The 19,184-nt window shown below is 42.1% G+C and overlaps 1 protein-coding gene across 1 annotated transcript in view; it reads right to left on the reverse strand.

Annotated features, from left to right (window-relative positions):
* Positions 1-19,184, reverse strand: part of Rrp46 (exosome complex component Rrp46) — an 89,111-nt gene that overhangs the window by 37,666 nt on the left and 32,261 nt on the right. The window contains exon 7 of the transcript XR_011733444.1: positions 7,647-7,913. The gene's annotated coding sequence lies outside the window, so the exon portion shown is untranslated. The remainder of the gene's footprint in view (positions 1-7,646; positions 7,914-19,184) is intronic.

Here is a 19,184-nt window from a genome sequence, read left to right on the forward strand (position 1 = left end):
ATTATTCTGTATCTCTCATTTTAAGCAATGTTTATTATTTTTACAAGATTATATTCAATGTTAAATAAAAATAAAAAGAAAAAAAAAACATTTTGTTCCAAAAATAAGTAGTTTAATATATAAAATTTGTATGCCATTTATATGTTTAATAAAAAATTGCATGCTTATAAAACAGCATCACACGCTTATATAAAAAAATCACATAGAATAGTTTTAATCATATACACTGATTACTTATTGACGTAGATGACTGTATCTGCGCTCGTCGTAGATCATCGATACGTGTGGCATTATTGTAATCAAACATTGTAAAATATAAAAGGGATCTTTTAGAAATTTGTCACTGCGAGATAATGTCCTCGCGAAAAGGATGTTGCTTACGTCTTGTTGACACGTTATCCCTATCCCATGAATGAGGAGAATATGCGCAGGAAGACGTCAACTACGTGGCTTTCCGTTGCGCATGGCAGTGTCCTCGCATCGGACTTTTCGAGTAGTAGGTGGAAGGGCGTCACGGCGAGTGAAGACGGACGTCGCGACGCTACCATAAATCGTGGGTTTACTCGCCGACGGGGAGCGTCCTCTATCCTTTCAAGCGCTCCTTTTCCTCCTCTCTCTCTCTCTCTCTCTTTCTCCTTCCTTTTCCTTCCCCTCCCACTCATCATTCCAGAAAACGACCTTCTTTCCGAAAACCACGAACGACAACGAGGTCCCTTCTCATCGTTGCAAGAGAGTAACTCTGGCAAGATGACTTTGATTATGCTACTATTAACTGGATTTTATGGAACGCTTGTCAATGTCTCGCTAATGTATTGTCGACGTTATGGCTTAAATGTGAGCAATTAAGTAACTTGGATTATATCCACAATTATTTTATTTTTTTTTGCAAATATGTTAAGACAATATTGATATAAAAAATTACTCGTAGAATTTGAATTGGATTTAAATTTCAATAAAGATAATCTTTAATCTTTAACTGTTTGCATAAAGTCTGCGGAGGTCCATAATCATTTAGTTTATTTTTTACCGCTTATGTCCTTATTTTATTCTTATATTACAATAATATTGCAAAAGTGAGTTATCGTATTTAAAATAATATTATATTGTTTTCAAACATTCGCTAATGATATTTTGCATCGTTATTACATTGCTGTAACTCAACTCACAATATTAATCTTATGCGCGCGAGTAACAATATATTTCATTAGATCATATACATATATATATGTGTCTGTGTATGTATTTCTTGTGCCTGAGGAAAGTAAAGGTGGCGGAAAAAATAAGGAGTAAACGCACCGCCGTGGAAGAAGCTCAGTTTTGCTACCGTAGACTAATTTCCTCCGGCTATTCTCCGGACCGTGCAGAAAGTTCCGTGATGTACTCGTCCCTAGAGCCTTAAAACCGGCGACTGTTCACGGTCTGGATATTATTCAAAGCGGGTACGAATATACATATACCATTACGCACGTACTAACTATCCAGCAAAATGAAGTGGCTCGTACTCGCAATAAAAATGCCTCGAATTATGTAGGCACGCCTCGCCATTCCGAAAGAAATTAAAAAGTAATTAAAACAACCGGAGCTCTCGCAGCTTTTACCTAACACTCGAGATCCTTTAGAGACTCGGGGAAGGCTGCGAAGAGGTCGTTTAATAGCGGAATCAATATTTGACAGAAAATAAAAACATAAATCACGGGAATTTAATTAATCGACATCTGTTAAGCCAGGGTTAAGATAAATTTGCGAATCGGACTTTTTAATCAATAACTGTCTCGATATAAATAAAATTTCTTATGTGAATGAAAGTTGGAAAGATCTTAATAATATTTAATTTAATAAGAGAGCAATTTTTATAAATGTTCGGTAGACAATAAATAAATACACAAAATTCATCCAGAGTTTAATTTCTTCACGCTCAGACAGCCGCGGCAAAGCTCGCGAGGTAAAGGGATTTCCCCTCTCGCGTACACAGTCTCTCTGACTCGCATGTTCCTCGTCCGGGGGGTAGGACGATTTAATAACGACGCGGTAAATTAAAATGATAGACGTCATCCCCCGACTGGCGGCCACTGAGAGCCCATCAATTAATGGGAGCCTCTACTTCATTTGCCTATAAATAAATAATCGTCAAGTGCCTCCGCTCGCACGAGAGGTGTCACTCGGCATCGAGCGGAGGTGGAAAAGCGGAGGTGGAGGAGTAGGATGAGAAGGCAGCAGGAGGATGGCTTTCAAATATTAACGCCGTCTCGTGGACGTCACATACGTTACCCTTCCTCCCGCGTTTCTACATTCGGGCAGATGCGTGCGGGCTCTGCCACGTACGATGGCTGCGCCATCGAAGTCTCTTCCATGTCGTCCTGTTTTTCTCGTCTATCAACGTGCGCAGAGATATCTCCAAGATGCACGCGATAGAATATTTAAGCTTAGCAACTATTATTCCTAGCAGTACCAAAAAAAAAGAAGGCATTAAGGATCTTTGAAAATTATTGCATTTATGATATCTTAATTTAAAAATATAAAATTTTAATAAAATAATACTTTAAATAAGATGGTTGTAATACACGTATGTAACAACGACAATCACTTCGCGGTTCGCACTATTTAAATATTTAAAATATCAAAGTCCTAAATGCTAAATTTCGTAGCATTTAGGAGAAATCATGCAGATGCGGCAATCATATCGCAATCGCGCGGCCGTGACAATCGAAAGTAATTCGGTAGATACGACGACGACGGACGCGAAAGGGTAGCATGGGGGTAGGTGGATGGTGATCGCGAGAGCCGTCCAATGACACGCCGGAAATATTTGGCAGCTGATGGCGAGTAGTTGAGGGGAGAGGCAGAGTCGGTACCTCCGGCTGGTAATTAAAAATGTCTCTCGACCCCTTCCGCCCGGCCCCCCCTCCCCCCGCCTATTTCATCGCCACATTCGCCACCCTTCGATGTCCCTCGTGCGTCGCGGTGTCGCCACGAGGCTGTCTAACAGGAATGCATTGCGAGGGACTAATGAAAAACCTCATCGGCGTGTGTGACGCTAATGAGAAAGACTGCCAGCGAGCTCGACAGTGGCGATTGAAATTCGCGAAGAAACGCCGGCGTGGATGTATATCGGCTGGTAGACGAGCTGGTTTTCACGGCGGACAGTTTTTATGGAATGACGAGCCCGTCATGTGGCTCCCACACTCCCTCCCTCTATTTTCTCCCCCTTTTTTTTATTATCTTCTGACAATGACCGCGAGAGATATATCGAGCTTCATGCGCCATTTAATAGGGAACAGTAGCCAGGAGTCAGTCGTTGAAAAAAAAGCATGTTACGTCGTCAGCGCGAGCTCCGTCACAGATCTTTTGCTTTTAGCCTTCGTTAATGCAGTCTATTTCATCCACCGGGACCGCGTCGTCAATATATTTCCTTAACGATCTCGTGACAGTGACAACGAAATGCGTCATGACGCGCCAAGTAATTACATTTCGCCATTATATCGTTACTTATCGATGAGCGGTCAAAGGTCACGCTGCAGCTGAAAATCTACATCGAATTTATGTATGCCGCCGATAATTGTCAGTCATATTGCACCAAACGAAGGTATATCCCTTCTTATTTTAAAATAGATATTACGCGTATCACGAAATAATTAGATTTTTACAACAAAACCTTACGTATATGCATGCATCAACTTTTGTTTAGTGATTAAAAGTGCCGTTTAAGCCCTACGTGATATACTTTAAAGGCCACGCATCGAAGAATAGAGCGTGTCAATGTTAAGCTCGGAGTGGACATCGGTTCGGAACATAAATTCTAGAGAGCCCGTGTTAGAGAGACGGGCGCTCCGGTGGAGAACCCTCTAGAGCGGCCGTCGAGGGTTAATGCGACAAGAACCCGCAGCTTCCCGATACGCAGCGGAGCGATGCAGCTCGCAAGTAACTTGTAACCGGGCACATCGGACCACATACGGCAACGTGAATGATGCGGAGGCGGTAGTGACGTCATTAGCAATTCCGATCTCGTCGGGCGGAAATTATGTCCAGTACGCCGCCGAGTCGCTCTCAATATCCTCCCCCTACCCGCGGCACCACCCTCCCCGTTTCCACGTGTATACGAGCGCGCACGCATATGTACCACGCATACATGTGTAAAGTGCGCGGGCGTACGCGGCCACGTACACACGTGCACGCGTGAGATTCCTTCGCTTCCGGTTTCCGGTACGGGAACGGCTTTGCCGTGATTGGCTCGGCCGAGCGCGAGCAAACTGAGCCGAAGGCAGCCCTCGGACCCCGATATCGGTGCCCCGATATAGAATGACTGTCATTCCGCGTCCTGCTCGCGGAATACCGAGACAGTGTCCCGCGATAATTAGATAGACATGTCGTACCGATCATGGTGCGATTTTCCTTCGCCCGACAAACGAAGCCGTGGAAATATCTCTTCGCCCGATTGTGTTTTATAGATCGCGTTTGCGATCATCACTTTATAGAGAATCCAAATTGTCTGTTGTTATATAATAAAGTGACCAGAGAGAGATAATATTAATTATAATTGTAATTTGTAATGGCATTAATTAAGATTATCTTTTAATTGGTCAAAACAGAATAGTCGTTAAAATATTTTAGTATTATTGTACATGTCTCGAACAGTACGAAATTTTTTGCACATTTCTGTTTCAACCTGCGCGAAATATCCATAAAAATATGTTAACACGCTGGATATATCCGTGTGTGTTTTTTTTGGACACGAGACGCAGTTTATATATCAACTTCCATCGATACGGACGGCAGAACTGTCGAGCTGTCGATCCCTTATATCGCGAATCTACGTTCCCGCGGGAGAGACTCGGGATTTCGCCTTCTCTCCTCTCTCCGTGTCCTACGATTTTAGAACGGCAGATATATATTATATTCGGCATTTTCAGTTTTTCGCTTAGAAATATCCTTCTTCCCCGGGGTCCAATGCGATAACTCATTCCTCTCCGCCTGAAGTTACACTGCTTTTCTGCCAACATGTATCACCGCGCGATGAATCAAGCGGGAGGAGCAACGGTGGTAATTCTAAATATCGCGAATACTTCGGATGGAAGCTCAGAATCGCGCGCGTTATTTCCCATGATATGTGCCACGCACGCGTTCTCATTAGCGAAAAAACGTTCGCGCGCACTCAATTAACAACCTGTCGACCTTCTCGAACGTTACAACCACGAAATGTTTTCTTACGACGACAGTTCCACCAGTTTACACGTGGATCGCGTGTGTAAACAAGAAGCGAGAAGTAGGTCGTCGTTAAAGATGTTTCGGTACGATGATCTTTGCCGGATAAGAATTCCAAGTTTTAACGAAGCTCTATCCCTTCTCTCTCTCTCTCTCTCCGTCGAAGCTTGTTTGTGTAGGCTCTCGCACGAACGATTCGGGTTTTCGCACCTTGCACGGCCAGGTTATTTCCGGTAGTGACGTAAGAAACGGACAAGGGAATGAGGCGAAGGGAATAGCAAGGGGAGGGAGGTGGGGAACGACAAGCGGGATGTCGAGCTCGTACAGACCTCGATGCTAATTTTCACGCGGCTCGAGCATTAATTCTAATTAAATATGTGCGCGCGAGGGGCCGCGGTGAGATAAGCGGGACGAAAGGCAATTTGTACGGAGACGCCGGTCGGTTTCTAAGATAAAAAAAATAAAAAGACGGAAGGAGAGGAAGAAAAAAAGTTTCGAGAGGAATATCCCCGGCCTCTCGGGCCTCAGTCGGCTTCACCCTCGCCTCGCGCGTCTCGCCTCGCTCCAGGCTGATATCCAAGTGAGATGTTTAATCATTCGGTAGATTGAATCCGCGGGTCTCCACTCGACGGTGAATATCTTAGCATGCGATGTTTCTCAAGTCGGACGTCGTCCCGGCGCTCGATAACGCCGATCTCTCTTTTCGCGCGCCCGCGCACGCGGCGTGCGATAACAAATCGAATGCCGTTCCTTCATATTTATTCGTAAATGCTGTCGCGATATCGTCAACTACAAAACGCACTTAAAAATATTCCCGACGGGTAGCTTCGTCGCCCATCAATTTCTTATGGCAGCGACATTGAGCCTCGAAATTTGGTATAGACGATCGTCACTCGAGTAACGCAAATCCGTCCGTGCACCTCGTCGACAAATAAGTCACAGACATTCGGCGTTACCTAGCTTATTAATTGCAAACGTACCTCTGCAGAGATGAATATGTACATACGCGTCAGTCTATAGCCAATCAATCAATCTTTAAGGTAAATGTACCAATGCCTGGACACACCCATGTCTGGACATTTTTATCATTTTAGTCCTTAAATAAGTTATAACGCAAATTAAAATCAAAGAATCAATGATAAAAATGTTTTTCTTGTATTACATTTTTATCTTTGATTTTAATTCGCATTATACTTATTTAAGAACTAAAATGATAAACTCCAGATATGGACTTGGTTTACAGTGTAACTTAACACACCCGTACCTTATTCCATTGACGTCAGTCTATATTAATATTAATAGCAATCTTCCGCCGGGAAACTATTTCGTTTTCCCAAACGGTGCATCGAATGTAACGGCTGTTTACCGGGACGAGGCGTCGGGCAAGAACTGAAAATATATATCGGTGGGCGTGTGTGGAGTGTGGCGGCAGTTGGTTCACGGTCGGTAGATCGGGAGAGCATTGAGTTACAACTTAGCTTGTACAGCCACCGAAGCCCGCCGTCGCTCCACCAGCGACGAACGGCAGTAACAGCAGCCGCCGCCGTCGTTACGCTGCAAGATTCTATTCGCAGATTGCTGACTGGTCTGCTCTTATTCTCCTGGCCGTTGCGTGTACCTTCGACTTTTCGTGCTTCCCCTTTTCGTTCGTTCGATGATTTCAGAAAAATCCCGACCGCGACTAAACGATCGGCTGTTTCGCGTGGGCAAATCCTATTTCTTTTCCAGCTTATTTACGATATAATTCTATGTATATATGTAGAATATCGGTGTACGAAACGATGAAACGGGCTCTCGTGGTCTGCGTTACACTAATAATCCTGAGCAGATGATAATGCGAGTGTTCTTCACAGCAATAACGGGATCGCAACGATATTGCGATAATTTGACATTCTTTAGATATCTACATCACATGTAGATATTCGATGCGGATTTTTACATTTCAGACTGTAATTATTGTTCTTTATAAAATTCAATTTTTCTGAAGAAAATATAAAACTCTAATAATATAATTTATAAGTTACAAACTGTAGAAAAAGAAGCTTTTCCTGTGGCTTAAGCTTTAAAACTGTCAATAGATAAAGCATATTCTTTATTGTTTTTTAAGGAAAGCTTTACTTAAATAAATATTTAATTTAGTGCTTGATTAGAATGATGTTCAGTATCAAAAAGAGAAGGAGATTGATGGATATTGAAGAATTATGACAAAGATATTCGAACACTTCGATGTTCTCGCTAATGCAAACTTAATCGCAATTATGCATTTAGGTAGGACTACTTTGCGCTACATATTAGAGGGAGAATTAACCAATTTTTTCCCTCGATAACAGTGATTTTCTAAATATCAATCATTCCGCAATTCACGTTCTACAAGCCCCAGGCGAGAAAGTAGATTGACCCGAGGAGTTAATTTAGCGAGCTGTCGCGAATCACGGCGTTTCCCTTACCTTTTACTTTTTATTCTTCTGGTACGTCGAACCGGCTGCGTTTCCCGCGATAAGATCTCGAAGCTCTTTCTCTGGAGAGATCGAGTTGCAGGAGGTCGTGGAACCGAATGCGTCGAGGTGCACCGACAACGCGCAAATCCCGCTCGCGTCCTTTCGTATTGCAAGCAACGATGACGTCCGAAACCGCTGCGATTTTCAATGGAGGTTTCTACTCAATTTTCCAGTTCGCGGACAGTTGATCGAACGTTGATTAATCGAGTGTTAAATCTAAAAGACATAAAGAAGAAATATTGAAAGACAAGACTTATAAAATCACAATTTCGACAGATTTAATTTTAACCAAGATTTTAATTAATTTTCGAGATAATATTACGTTTTTTTCAATGATAATTTAGAGTAAGAATAAATTGTTATGAATATCTAATAGATAACGATGCGCTAATTGAAAATACAATAGGCAAGATTGTTCATATATATATGGATATCCTTTTTTTATATTATCGATGGTATTTCTATATTTATAGCAGAGTGCACATTATGCACAAACGTAGTATATGTCCTCGTGCATGCGCGCCATTGGAATCGTATCGCAGCTTAGGCTTCGCCAATTATCATTTAAATGTATTCGCGTTTAGTTGGCTGCAGGCGAGAGACGCGCCAGCCAGCGGCTTCAGAACTTCGAAGAAGGAACGGAAACCGAGGTCGCCTGCGGAGGAGTCCCTCTTCTTGGTCTCATTGGAGAAAAGATTTCGCTTCTCGCTCTTCCCTCGCATGCCGTCTCCCGGTATCTTTCTCATTCGGTCGACATCGTTACGCTGACTTATGAAGACCGTGGAATACGATTCTTATGCGGCCCTCACTGCCTCTTATTTCATCACTTTGCCTCGCGGGCGACTTTCGTTGCTCGTTCGTACGACGCATGCGTTTATTTGGTGAAACTGCGTACGATGTAGTAATATCGCGGATTTGTCAGATACGAAATATATGTGTATGCCGCGAATCTGCCGAACGTTAAATTCAGAATCGCAGAATGTTAATGTGAGCCTTCTCGTTCTGTACATTTTTTTTAATCTGATATATAATTTATTGCAAACATCCTAGCAGGTATTATGTAAAATAATAAGTTGCAACATTATAGTGATATCACATGGACTCTTGGAATTATTTAAAAAAAAAAAATAAAGAACCCTATTCTTTAGTCGACTGCAGTCGCTACCGTAAATTCAAAGCATCTCATCCCGCGCTTTATAATGTGCCGTTTTATAATGAGGTGCACGCACCTCTCGAATGTCTAGCGACTATTTGGTATTTGTTTCTCGTCAGAACTTTGCATGCGACCATGTATGTCCGACCGTCTCGCAGTATGCAAATGCAAAAGTATGTGGGAATCTGCAACGTTCTTAGATACCGTGATTATTTGATTCAAGAAGTCAATTTAGAAAAATTTCCTTCCTTCGTTAAATTGAAGATCATTCTACGCGAAATGACGCTCGAAATCTTCATTATTTACGTTAGATATTTCACGGAGATAGGACTTGTCTTAATATCAGCAATATAAATATATGCCTGTAATTAGTTAGACTTTTCAAAGCGATAAGAGTGAAATTGTCGAAGAGCGCGATATTCACAACCGCCCCGGATCCTACACGATTTATCGCGCGTTAAGTACCCTCGTAACCCGTTTGCGGTTATAGCAAACGACGACGTCGCGCAGGATTTACGACGATTAATTCAGGTATGCCAAGTCGGTTTCCTGATCGCGTTGATGGCACCTTCGGGGCGCGGTTGCCACGGGTGGCATGGGAAAATCGGGGCCAACTTCAATATTTGACCGTCCGGGAATCCGGGCCGGGTCTTATCGCGGCACCGTAAGCGCGCGGAAACCGCACGGGAGCCGCGCGCGTCGCGCGACGCGCGGGCGAAACGACCCGTGGCGTCCTCGCTCCTTGCTGACTACCGAGATTTACAATGAATTTCCGGTAGGTACAACCTGGAAGGAAGTTTGCTCGCGCCAGACCTGGCTACCGGCTACGGTACACAAACGTTATCGCCGACGTATCGCGCATTCGGATCGCAAACAGCCCTTCCGCCAATGCGAAGACACCGCCTTGAGACCGTCTTGACAATGTTACCGCACGCAATAGAAAGACTACAGTTGTGGCGAACCAACGTGCTTGCTTGGGAAAAATATAATACGTTCTATGTCGTCCAGTCTTAATGCCAATAATTTACGATTTTTATGATAAACTGTTTACTGATGCTTCAAGAGAGTTACCGTTTGCAACAAATTTATCTATGTGGATAAGACGGCAGAAAGATTCTCGGCAAAAGTCACACAGTATAGAAGAAAATATACATGAAAGCCCGTTAACTATTTCGTTACGATAGTTAATAGTTGCCGCTGCAAGTAGTAAAATAAATAGCAAATTGCGCCAGTAACATTTTACGAGATAAACTTTGTAGCGTATCAGAGTATCGTGTAATACGATTCTTCACACGACACGACGCGTTCGACTCATGCGGTCTCGCGAGGCTGTTCGCGACTTGAAGAAATGTCGTGAGAGGTCAACTAAAATGTCAGTCGGTAGGTAGTATCATTGCGCTCGTACGTAGACCGTTATGTTTATTACAAAAGAGCATCGTCAATAACGCCGTCACTGATGATTTTACAATTTTATTATGCGTGGTAGCGATACTTTACGCAGTTTCTTTTATTCTTGTCCTTGCGCGGCACGGCTTTTTTTTCCTTGGCGAGATTTTTTTCTCCACGCTTACGTAAAGAGACAGAAATATATTCGCGATTATATTATCGCGACACTCAGCTCTATCGACGTCGTCCTCGTCGCCATTTCGGCTGCACGATGCCAGAGAAAGTGAGACGCCGACGAGTCACCGGATAAGTGAATTATTACCGTGGAAATAAAGTAACGACTTCAGGAAACAAATCGATCTATCACTGTCGAATAGCTTAAGATCAGCGTTCGCGCCACGAGTATTTCTTTCTCCAAAACGAGTTAACTCTGGCGATACGTGAAAACGTAAAAGTATCAGAAGTATTAAACAGTATATTAGCAAAGTTCATTTTTTAAATATGACCATTACTCTAAATAATACATATACATATATTCTTAGGACACATTTTAATGTACAATAATTCACTCGCGCGTAGTATTATGAGGAATCGCGACAGGAACTAGACGGGCGACGGGACACGTCGTAAACCGAAGAAACGACCTCGCGAGGAGTTGCCCCAGTGTGCGCCGTTTCATCCCCTCGCATGCACAACCATTCGAAAACGAACGGATCGAGTCGAAACAAAAATTACCGTTTAGTTTCATCGCGCGCGAGCTCCGACGAGGAGGCGCGGGAGGTAAGAACGCGTGTCGTCTGCCGACGGAGCGAGCGACGTCTCGAGCTTTTACGAGTCATAAAGGCAGTCGTGCTTCTCGACGGCCCGCTTCCGACGGCTACGTCGACGACCCTCTTCTTCCCATTCTTTCCCTCCCTGCTCAGCCGACTCGCGACCTTACTGTTAGCCGGACTAACTGATATATAATAATGCCACTTTTATTGTACAATAACCCTTAAACGCGGCGCTAAAATGGCTCTTTATGGCATCAAAAATGAAATAGCCCGGTGCGTGTGCCGCGGGCAACGCGGAAAAAGGGAGAGACAGCCGGAAGGCAACGCGGACAGGTGCGCCGGCAATATTCTCCCCCCTCCCTTCTGCTGCCTCTCTTCCCTTCTGTCCTGGAGCGATCATCTCTCCCGAGGGTCAGCTACGCAGCATCATGAAGCGAAAGGAGCATCTTGCTACATCTTACGGAGGAACAAGGAACCGTAAAGTTCTCCGTATTCATCGGCTCACCCGTTATCCACGATGCCATTTTTGCCACGAGCGCACAATTTATGCGATAGCTTCGTTAATACGTAATGAATATTAATTATTTGCCAACGACGACGACGACGACAGCGACGGCGGCGGCGGCAGCCGCAGGCGGGGTGCAACCCCCGGTATATTGTAATTTGTAATCTGCCTGAGCAAAAGTGCGTATCCACGGCGACTGGCCACGGGTGCGTGCTCTTTGCATCGATATGAAGTATCGCTTCGTTATACGCCGCGTAATAAACTGGCGTGCGGAAGGCCGATAGTGGCAATGAAAAATTTTCGAGCGAGAGAAAAGGGCGCACGAGGAGAGAACGAAAACCCGCTCGATATGCTCTTAGATGCGATAATATTTCTTGCGCTGTCGTATAGACGTCGCGAAACAAATGCGTTTTGAAATTTTTTACTTTAGACCATTTCGAAAATCTACGTTAAAAATATATATACTGCTACTTTTTTGTCTCTCTTCTCGACTTCTCAATGTGACAATTGGTAATAATCGCAATCTTTACTTTCCGTTTCTATAGATTTCTCATAACAGTTGAAAAAATACAGCACAAAAAAATTTGATCATTTTATCAGTTAAAACTTAAGAGTTGGATGAATTGGCGTATGGATGAATCAGTGATGCAGACTCTTCTTTTTGCGTTCTTCTTGTTGCGCGCGGTTCGTGTCCCTGAAGGCAGAAACGCGCGGCGTAAATAATTAAAAATCAAGAAGGCGTAGAACGCCCAAGTCCCATTCTTGATGTAGACAGCCGGTTCCAACAATTAAATCGTTAGTAGCTATTAGGACGAGACGCGTCTTCACGGTCCCTATCGTCTTTGGCTGTTCATCTCCACTTTCGCCCCGGCTCCGATCGTCGCCCGCCCTTCTCTTTTGCTTTGGATGCCTTGGAACACCCTCATGCAGATGACGTATTCCGAATCATGGGCGTCGAAACCGATCCGTATACAAAGGAGAAATTTATGATGAAAAGGCGAATTAATTTGAAAGTCACGAGAAAGTCACGAATTCAGAATTTAATCAAGCGATTATTCAGAAAGATCGAGATGGATATTGTGACAAAAAATTTTAAGAAATTTTTGAGATTCTGTATATTAAATTGCATTAAAGAAAGTACGTTAAATATCATTGGTTCAAAATCGTTAATAATAGAAGAACACTAGAATCATTATTGAGAGATAACAATATTAGACAGAATAATCGAAGTTTGTGTGTTTTTGATAATTTTATTGTAACTTTGTATATAAATTCACAGATTTCTCAGTACGTAGATTTTAACACTTCTGAAGAATCGCTTGGCAAATTCGCGGCGCCAATGCGCGCGTTTCTTAATACTAATCATCAAACTGTGCGAACGGAAGACACAGAAGATGCGGAAAAAAGACGGAGGAAGAAGAACAAGAAGAAGAGGATTAAGAAGATCAAGAGGAGGTAGAAAATGGATATAGAGGAGGAGGGAAGAGCAACAACAACGGCAGCGCAGAGGCCAGCAGTTGGTGCACGGCTGTATTTTAATTATACCACAGGCTGCGAGAACCTCGTCCAATCTCGTTGTTTCTCTCTTTCTCTTTTCCTCTCTTTTGCTCGAGCCGCGGCGCACCACCGAAATGCGAAGAAATAAAAACAGGCGGAGAACAGACGGGACGGCCCACCGCTTCAGCCCTCTGAACCGTGTCCGTTGGCTTCAGCATCGGTTCGCTCAAACTCCTGATCGTTTCTCTCTTCGTTCCTCCCTGCCTTCGTTTCCTCTCTCCATCGTGTTTTCTGCTAGTTTTCTCTTACTTCGATTCACTTCCTCCGCGAGAGACCGTCTAGTTTTATACTCGACATTTAGTCAGCTTGCTTTTATAATTGATGTACTTCGACTCTTTGCTCTCTGACTGTTAGATTACGGAATATTCTACCGAAAAATAGAATATATTCCACTTTTGCGATTATTCTTAAGAAAATTGTCCTGAAAATATTGCGTGTTCTCAAAATTCATTAATAAGTACCGTGAAGCATATTAAAAGTTCTAATATACTCTTTTAATTATCTACATAGTTGTCATTTAATATCAAAACCCGTTACTATTACGCTAGGTATTGCCTTTACTCATATTATTATCCATTTAACAATATCCATAAACAGTCTAAATTTTTAATTATATATTTAATGAATACTAACTTGAGAAAGACAGAGAGATCTAATAAAGATATAGACATACATATCACTCATATTTATGTTGGTAAGGTTATATCAGCAATTGCATGTTTCATCTACTATTCTGTACACGATAGAATGTAGTGCAGTCACTGCGTTACCCTGGTCGATCGTCACTCGTATGAAATAATTAGACGCGGAGATTGAATGGTGGAATCTACGGTATAACACCGCAATGGCTCGCCGTCTATTTCCACAGCAGTAAAGCGTATACAGTCTCCATTAGCACCGATTAGCTTCTTCTATGCCCAAATTTGTCCCGCCTGTCACTTTCGGTCTCGCCATTCACGAAACTACATCAGAGTAGCTTGTCACGACCATCCTCTTGCGGATGTCGAATATTTCGCGATAATTCAAGGAAACAATTTCATTTCCGCCCACGTTGACTCATTCTTCACATCCGCTTCGGAAATTTTTGGGTCATATGACAAACCGTATGCGTATTCGATAAAGTAATTTTGTCGGTGTTAATCTCAATACCTGTTCTTAACGCAATGTAAAAAAAAACATCGTTTTTACACGAAATATGACAATTCGCAAATTTCATTACCTCTAATTATTCCTTATTATAGCAATTAAGAGTCAATGACAACGCATACTGATACAGAGAGAGATTATTATACATAGATATCGAAACACGTGATTATTTAATCAGGTTGATTATCTAATTATAAATTTATATCGCATCTCTCTCATTAACGTGTGAGGAACGTCTTCAAATAATTGGGCCCCCATGCATACTTCGTATCGCTGCTACATGTACCTATCACGCGATTTTAATAACCGTATACTTCGGCACGCACATCTTCTGACTTCCATCGCGTATCCCATAATTATTAAATTACAACACGTGTAACGTTACCATCGCAAACGATAAACGAATAAGGCGAAAAACGGGGAAGTGTATAATAAAACAAGCTTCGCTAAGTCTTGCTTCAAAAAACATATTTTGATATCTAGACAATAGACGTAAAATATAAAATCCTTCATACTTAAAATGCTCATATAAATAAGCAAGTTAATCCTTGTATCAAATGGTAAATTGATTTACGATTGAGATCGTTATACATAAATAAACGTACATGTGCAAATATTAATTATTAGTTTTAATGTTCTATCTGGCTAAATAGCAAGACTTCAAGTTTTTTCCTCGGTTTGATACTACATCGTCGTAACATTCAGAAGCGAAAGGTGTTACACGACATACCTGATCCGTTCGATCTCGATTACATACCGTTCTACACGACCCAGGCGTGATTTATCGTTTTGTCATGGCGCAGTTTGATACCGCGCGATCGAAATCTGGACTGGGGATATCCTCACTCCTTGCCTATATCCACCTTTAGGCATTCACGAAAGAGGGATAAATCTTCGCCGTGAGTTATAGCACGGCGCGTAAGTACGTGTGCGCGCATAAACGTACTCGATGTGCACGCGCGTGTACCGAGCGCGTCCGTGTTGTGCGCGGCGCGGATATTATTTCACATAGTCCCCGCGAGTGATGCGCTCATTATTATTCCGTTTTAACATCGAATCGCGTCATGTTTAGTGCCTAATTTGGCGTCGCATGTGCCCCCGTATCCCACGACCGTCTGTTTCTACTTTCATAGACAGTTCTATCCGCGTTGCGACGCTTTAATCCGCGGAACGAGCTCATTTTGGATAAACTCCTCGTTTAAGTGAAACTCCAACTCTCGAATGGGTCTCTCAAGTCCTTATCCCCTGTTCTGTACCGTTAACCCGAGGCATACGCTGTTTCAAGGACGAGATCAATGAAAAATGATTACCGCGTTTAAATCAAAACGTTATATGATTAATAGCCCGCTTTTTTTATCAACTTTATTCGGTGTAATTTATTTTACGAGACGAGTTAAATAAATGAATTCTTTAGAAATAGAAATTTAACTTTCTAAACTTGGGAAGCAAGTGCCAAACAATCTTATTGACAAATTGTACGTATAAAATATGTATGTGCTTTTAAATATAAAATTGTTCTTCAATAAAAAATCATTTCTTTGAGACATACGTTATAAGAAATGGGATAATGAAAATGAAACGGTAAATGCAGATAACGCACATCCAATAATTTTCCAGCTGCTTTCTGATTTGAAGTTGTCGCGTGTCCGTTTAGAGAACCTTTTCAGGATGTCACTGTCGCACGTCGTCGGGCTCTCCTTACAACATTCCTACGGCGCGGTCGACATCAATCTCGTCATTAGTCTTCCCGTTCCTCCAATCCACCCCCGCCCCGGACTGTCTTGCTAGACTCACGGTAAAGTTATTGATAATTTGTCATACAGTCTCCAACCGCGAGCGAGCCATCCTTCATCCATTTTGACCGCGAGCAAACCGTTATACGTAATCCGCATCATCACACAGACTGGCGCACTTTTTAGTCACTCGTCGTTGAACGGAAGATCAATCGATTGTTTACGCTCGTTTTTTTTTACTGACACTAAGATATGTAAAATTATTCGTAGAAAAAAAAGGAAAGGGCTGTCGTACGCATTGTACCTAGTAGATGAAGCTATCAAATATTCATAGTCCACACAAAAGTATGAACACATCGATAATATATTTTTATTGTTGCATAATGACTATGTATTTCTTCACAAAATGATAATTCCTGCAATTATCGCATTACGGTGCGTTTATTGTGCGTCTGCGTCTCTAATTAAATCCCCCTGATATAAAATTTTCAAAAACAATGCCCTTTATTTGCTGCCTGTTAATTAGCGATATTGACCATTTTTCGGTGAAAAGCTTTCGGATCGAGGATACCAGAGAAAAGAGAGAAAAGGAACAGCAGGCGAACGAACGAACGCGAGAAGGCCTCGGAAACGCCCTCTCCGCCCTGAGACGCCTCCTGTCCGTCAAGCCGTCATCCCCCTTCTTCTCATTCTATTTCCCGCCGCGACCCCGACGACTTTCGTTTCGCTTCCCTTTTTGCTTCCCAATGCAACCACCTACCTGTACATAATTATAATCGACGAAACACCCCGATGTGAGATATCCCTTGGCCGCCGCCGCCGCCGTTCTTTGCTACGATCGTGTTTCTAAATGCAACCGAATCGTATGTAATTACGGGGAACGAGAAAGTGGAACAAGTCTCCGAAATCGTAACCATGCATAAACCCTTCAGATGGAAATCTTGTGAATTTAGAGAAGACTAATTCTTTTAAACGAAGTCTTATAGTATCTTGGATAATCATCAATTTGAAGGATATGTTATGGTCATTTACATTCAATTTCTTAATAAATCACAAAGAAAAATTATCTACTAAAAATATATATGTATGTAGTGGAAATTACGTAGACGTTTAAGATCGATCATTTAAATAGTGCGTGGCAAAAGCCAGAGGACGCTTTATCAATAATTGTTACCGATGCGCTCACCTCTTTCTAGAGGCATCGCGGTCTTTTGCCGGCAGAAAATTTGTTCTGTCACGTGAACTTCCATTATCGCGATTAAACTCTCGAAACGTTCGTGGCCGATAGTAAAGCTGCAATTTTGTGGCGCACAGCTGGGATCTGTTCACCGACCGACTGCTCGTGCCAGCGTCAGCTTTCTCTCTCTGCCGCGCGCTTCGCCTTTTCTCTCGTTCTCTAACTCTTAATACCTAGGTGTGGAAATGACTTGTGGGATCGGATGGTAGCGCGGAATGGCAGAAAAGTGGTACTTTCAAACCGATACCCTAAATCACGAAATCGAAGGAGGGCTCGCAGGATGCATTCGAACCTGTCAGTTCAGCGAAACAGTTTTCTTCCTCTTTTTTTTTTCGAGCACTCGCTCGTCCATCTGTTCCGAACTGAAGACCGTAAAAAGAGATTCGCGGTCAATCGATAATGCATAACTCAATTTTTGTGATACATATTTCGGTACATATATTTATTACAATTATTTAAGCTTAGAATCTAGATAAAAATAATCGAGATAAAGCGACCCAACTGGCCAATTTCTATTTATTCGTCTCACAACGTTTCGACCCCGATTGGGTCCTTCTCAAGTGAGATTATACATAATTACGCAACAATAAATCATGCGTCGCAAGACGTTGCGCCCAAACCACATCATGCGAACGCCACGCTAGAACGAATAAAATGTCAATATAAGTATGTCAGATATAAATTATGAAAAAGTGGGAGACATATCGCAAGTATATCGTGAGGACTTACATGTTAAGTGCGTCAAAAGAATAAAATAACAATTTTCTGAGAGTCGCCACGCAAATTCCGAAGAAAAAAGGACTGTCCATTTTCTCCACTGGTTCGATTCCGTGCCATATTCAAAGTCACAATGATAAATGCCAATTACAATAAGACGTGTTCCGAAAGTAAGGAATAACAAACCAGATCATAAACAATACAACAAAACAGATCCGACTCTATTACTTATTATACTGCCTCAATAACTCGATCGTATATCGCGGGCAAATTCTCCGTATCCTTCTGGAGGTTTACAGTGTATTTATTCTTTTTAATGAAAGGATCTCCCCTCTCCCCAATTCTCGCGGATCTAGTTATGGGTGATCTAGAAACACACTGTCTGCAATCGCTCAGTTTTATTGTAACATTCTATCGTAGATATACGTGGATGATATTTTTGCGGTAGGTACCTAAGTCGAAAATTGATGAGCTCCTCACAACATTCAATAACTATAACTCTAGATTAAAATTTACGTATGAAATAGAAACAAATTGTGCATTAAATTTCTTGGACACCACAGTGATTCGAGAAAAGAATACATTGATAACGAATTGGTACAGAAAACCAACGTTCTTGGGACGCTACATCAATTATTTCTCGAATTACCCGTTTAAATATAAAATTAACATTATAAGGAATTTAGTGGATAGGGCGATTTTACTCTCGGATAATCGGTTTTACTCTAATAACATTTCAACAGTTAGAAAAATACTTTTAAACAACTGTTTTCCGATTGATGTCGTCAATAAATACATTAATGTCCGTCGAAGCAAGCTAACAAAAAAAATTGAATAATCCGATTGAGATGAGAGTGCAGACTTGCAAGCGCGGGGAGATCCTGTCAACTGTGTAACGATACCGTATGTCGAAGGCCTTAGTGCGAATATTGAGCGTACAATGAGGGAAAGTGCTGTGAGAGGTGTCAAATTTAAAACGCTTTTAACGATTCCGAGGAAGCTAGATTGTGTAATTAAGAAAGGGAAGGACAAATTACAACCTTACAGGCAGACTAATATTGTATATAAGTTAGATTGTGTTAATTGTGACTCTTGTTACGTCGGACAAACAAAGAGACACCTAGAGACTCGCATAAAAGAACACCGGAGCGATGTCAAAAAGCACGTAGATAATCATTCGGTTGTAACTAAACACCGTCTCACTCAAAACCACGATTTTGATTGGCAGAATCCGAAAATCCTGTATAGCAAGAGACATTTCAGAAAAAAAGAGATTTCTG

Source organism: Temnothorax longispinosus, chromosome 9 (assembly GCF_030848805.1).
Source record: "Temnothorax longispinosus isolate EJ_2023e chromosome 9, Tlon_JGU_v1, whole genome shotgun sequence".
NCBI classification, from domain to species: domain Eukaryota; kingdom Metazoa; phylum Arthropoda; class Insecta; order Hymenoptera; family Formicidae; genus Temnothorax; species Temnothorax longispinosus.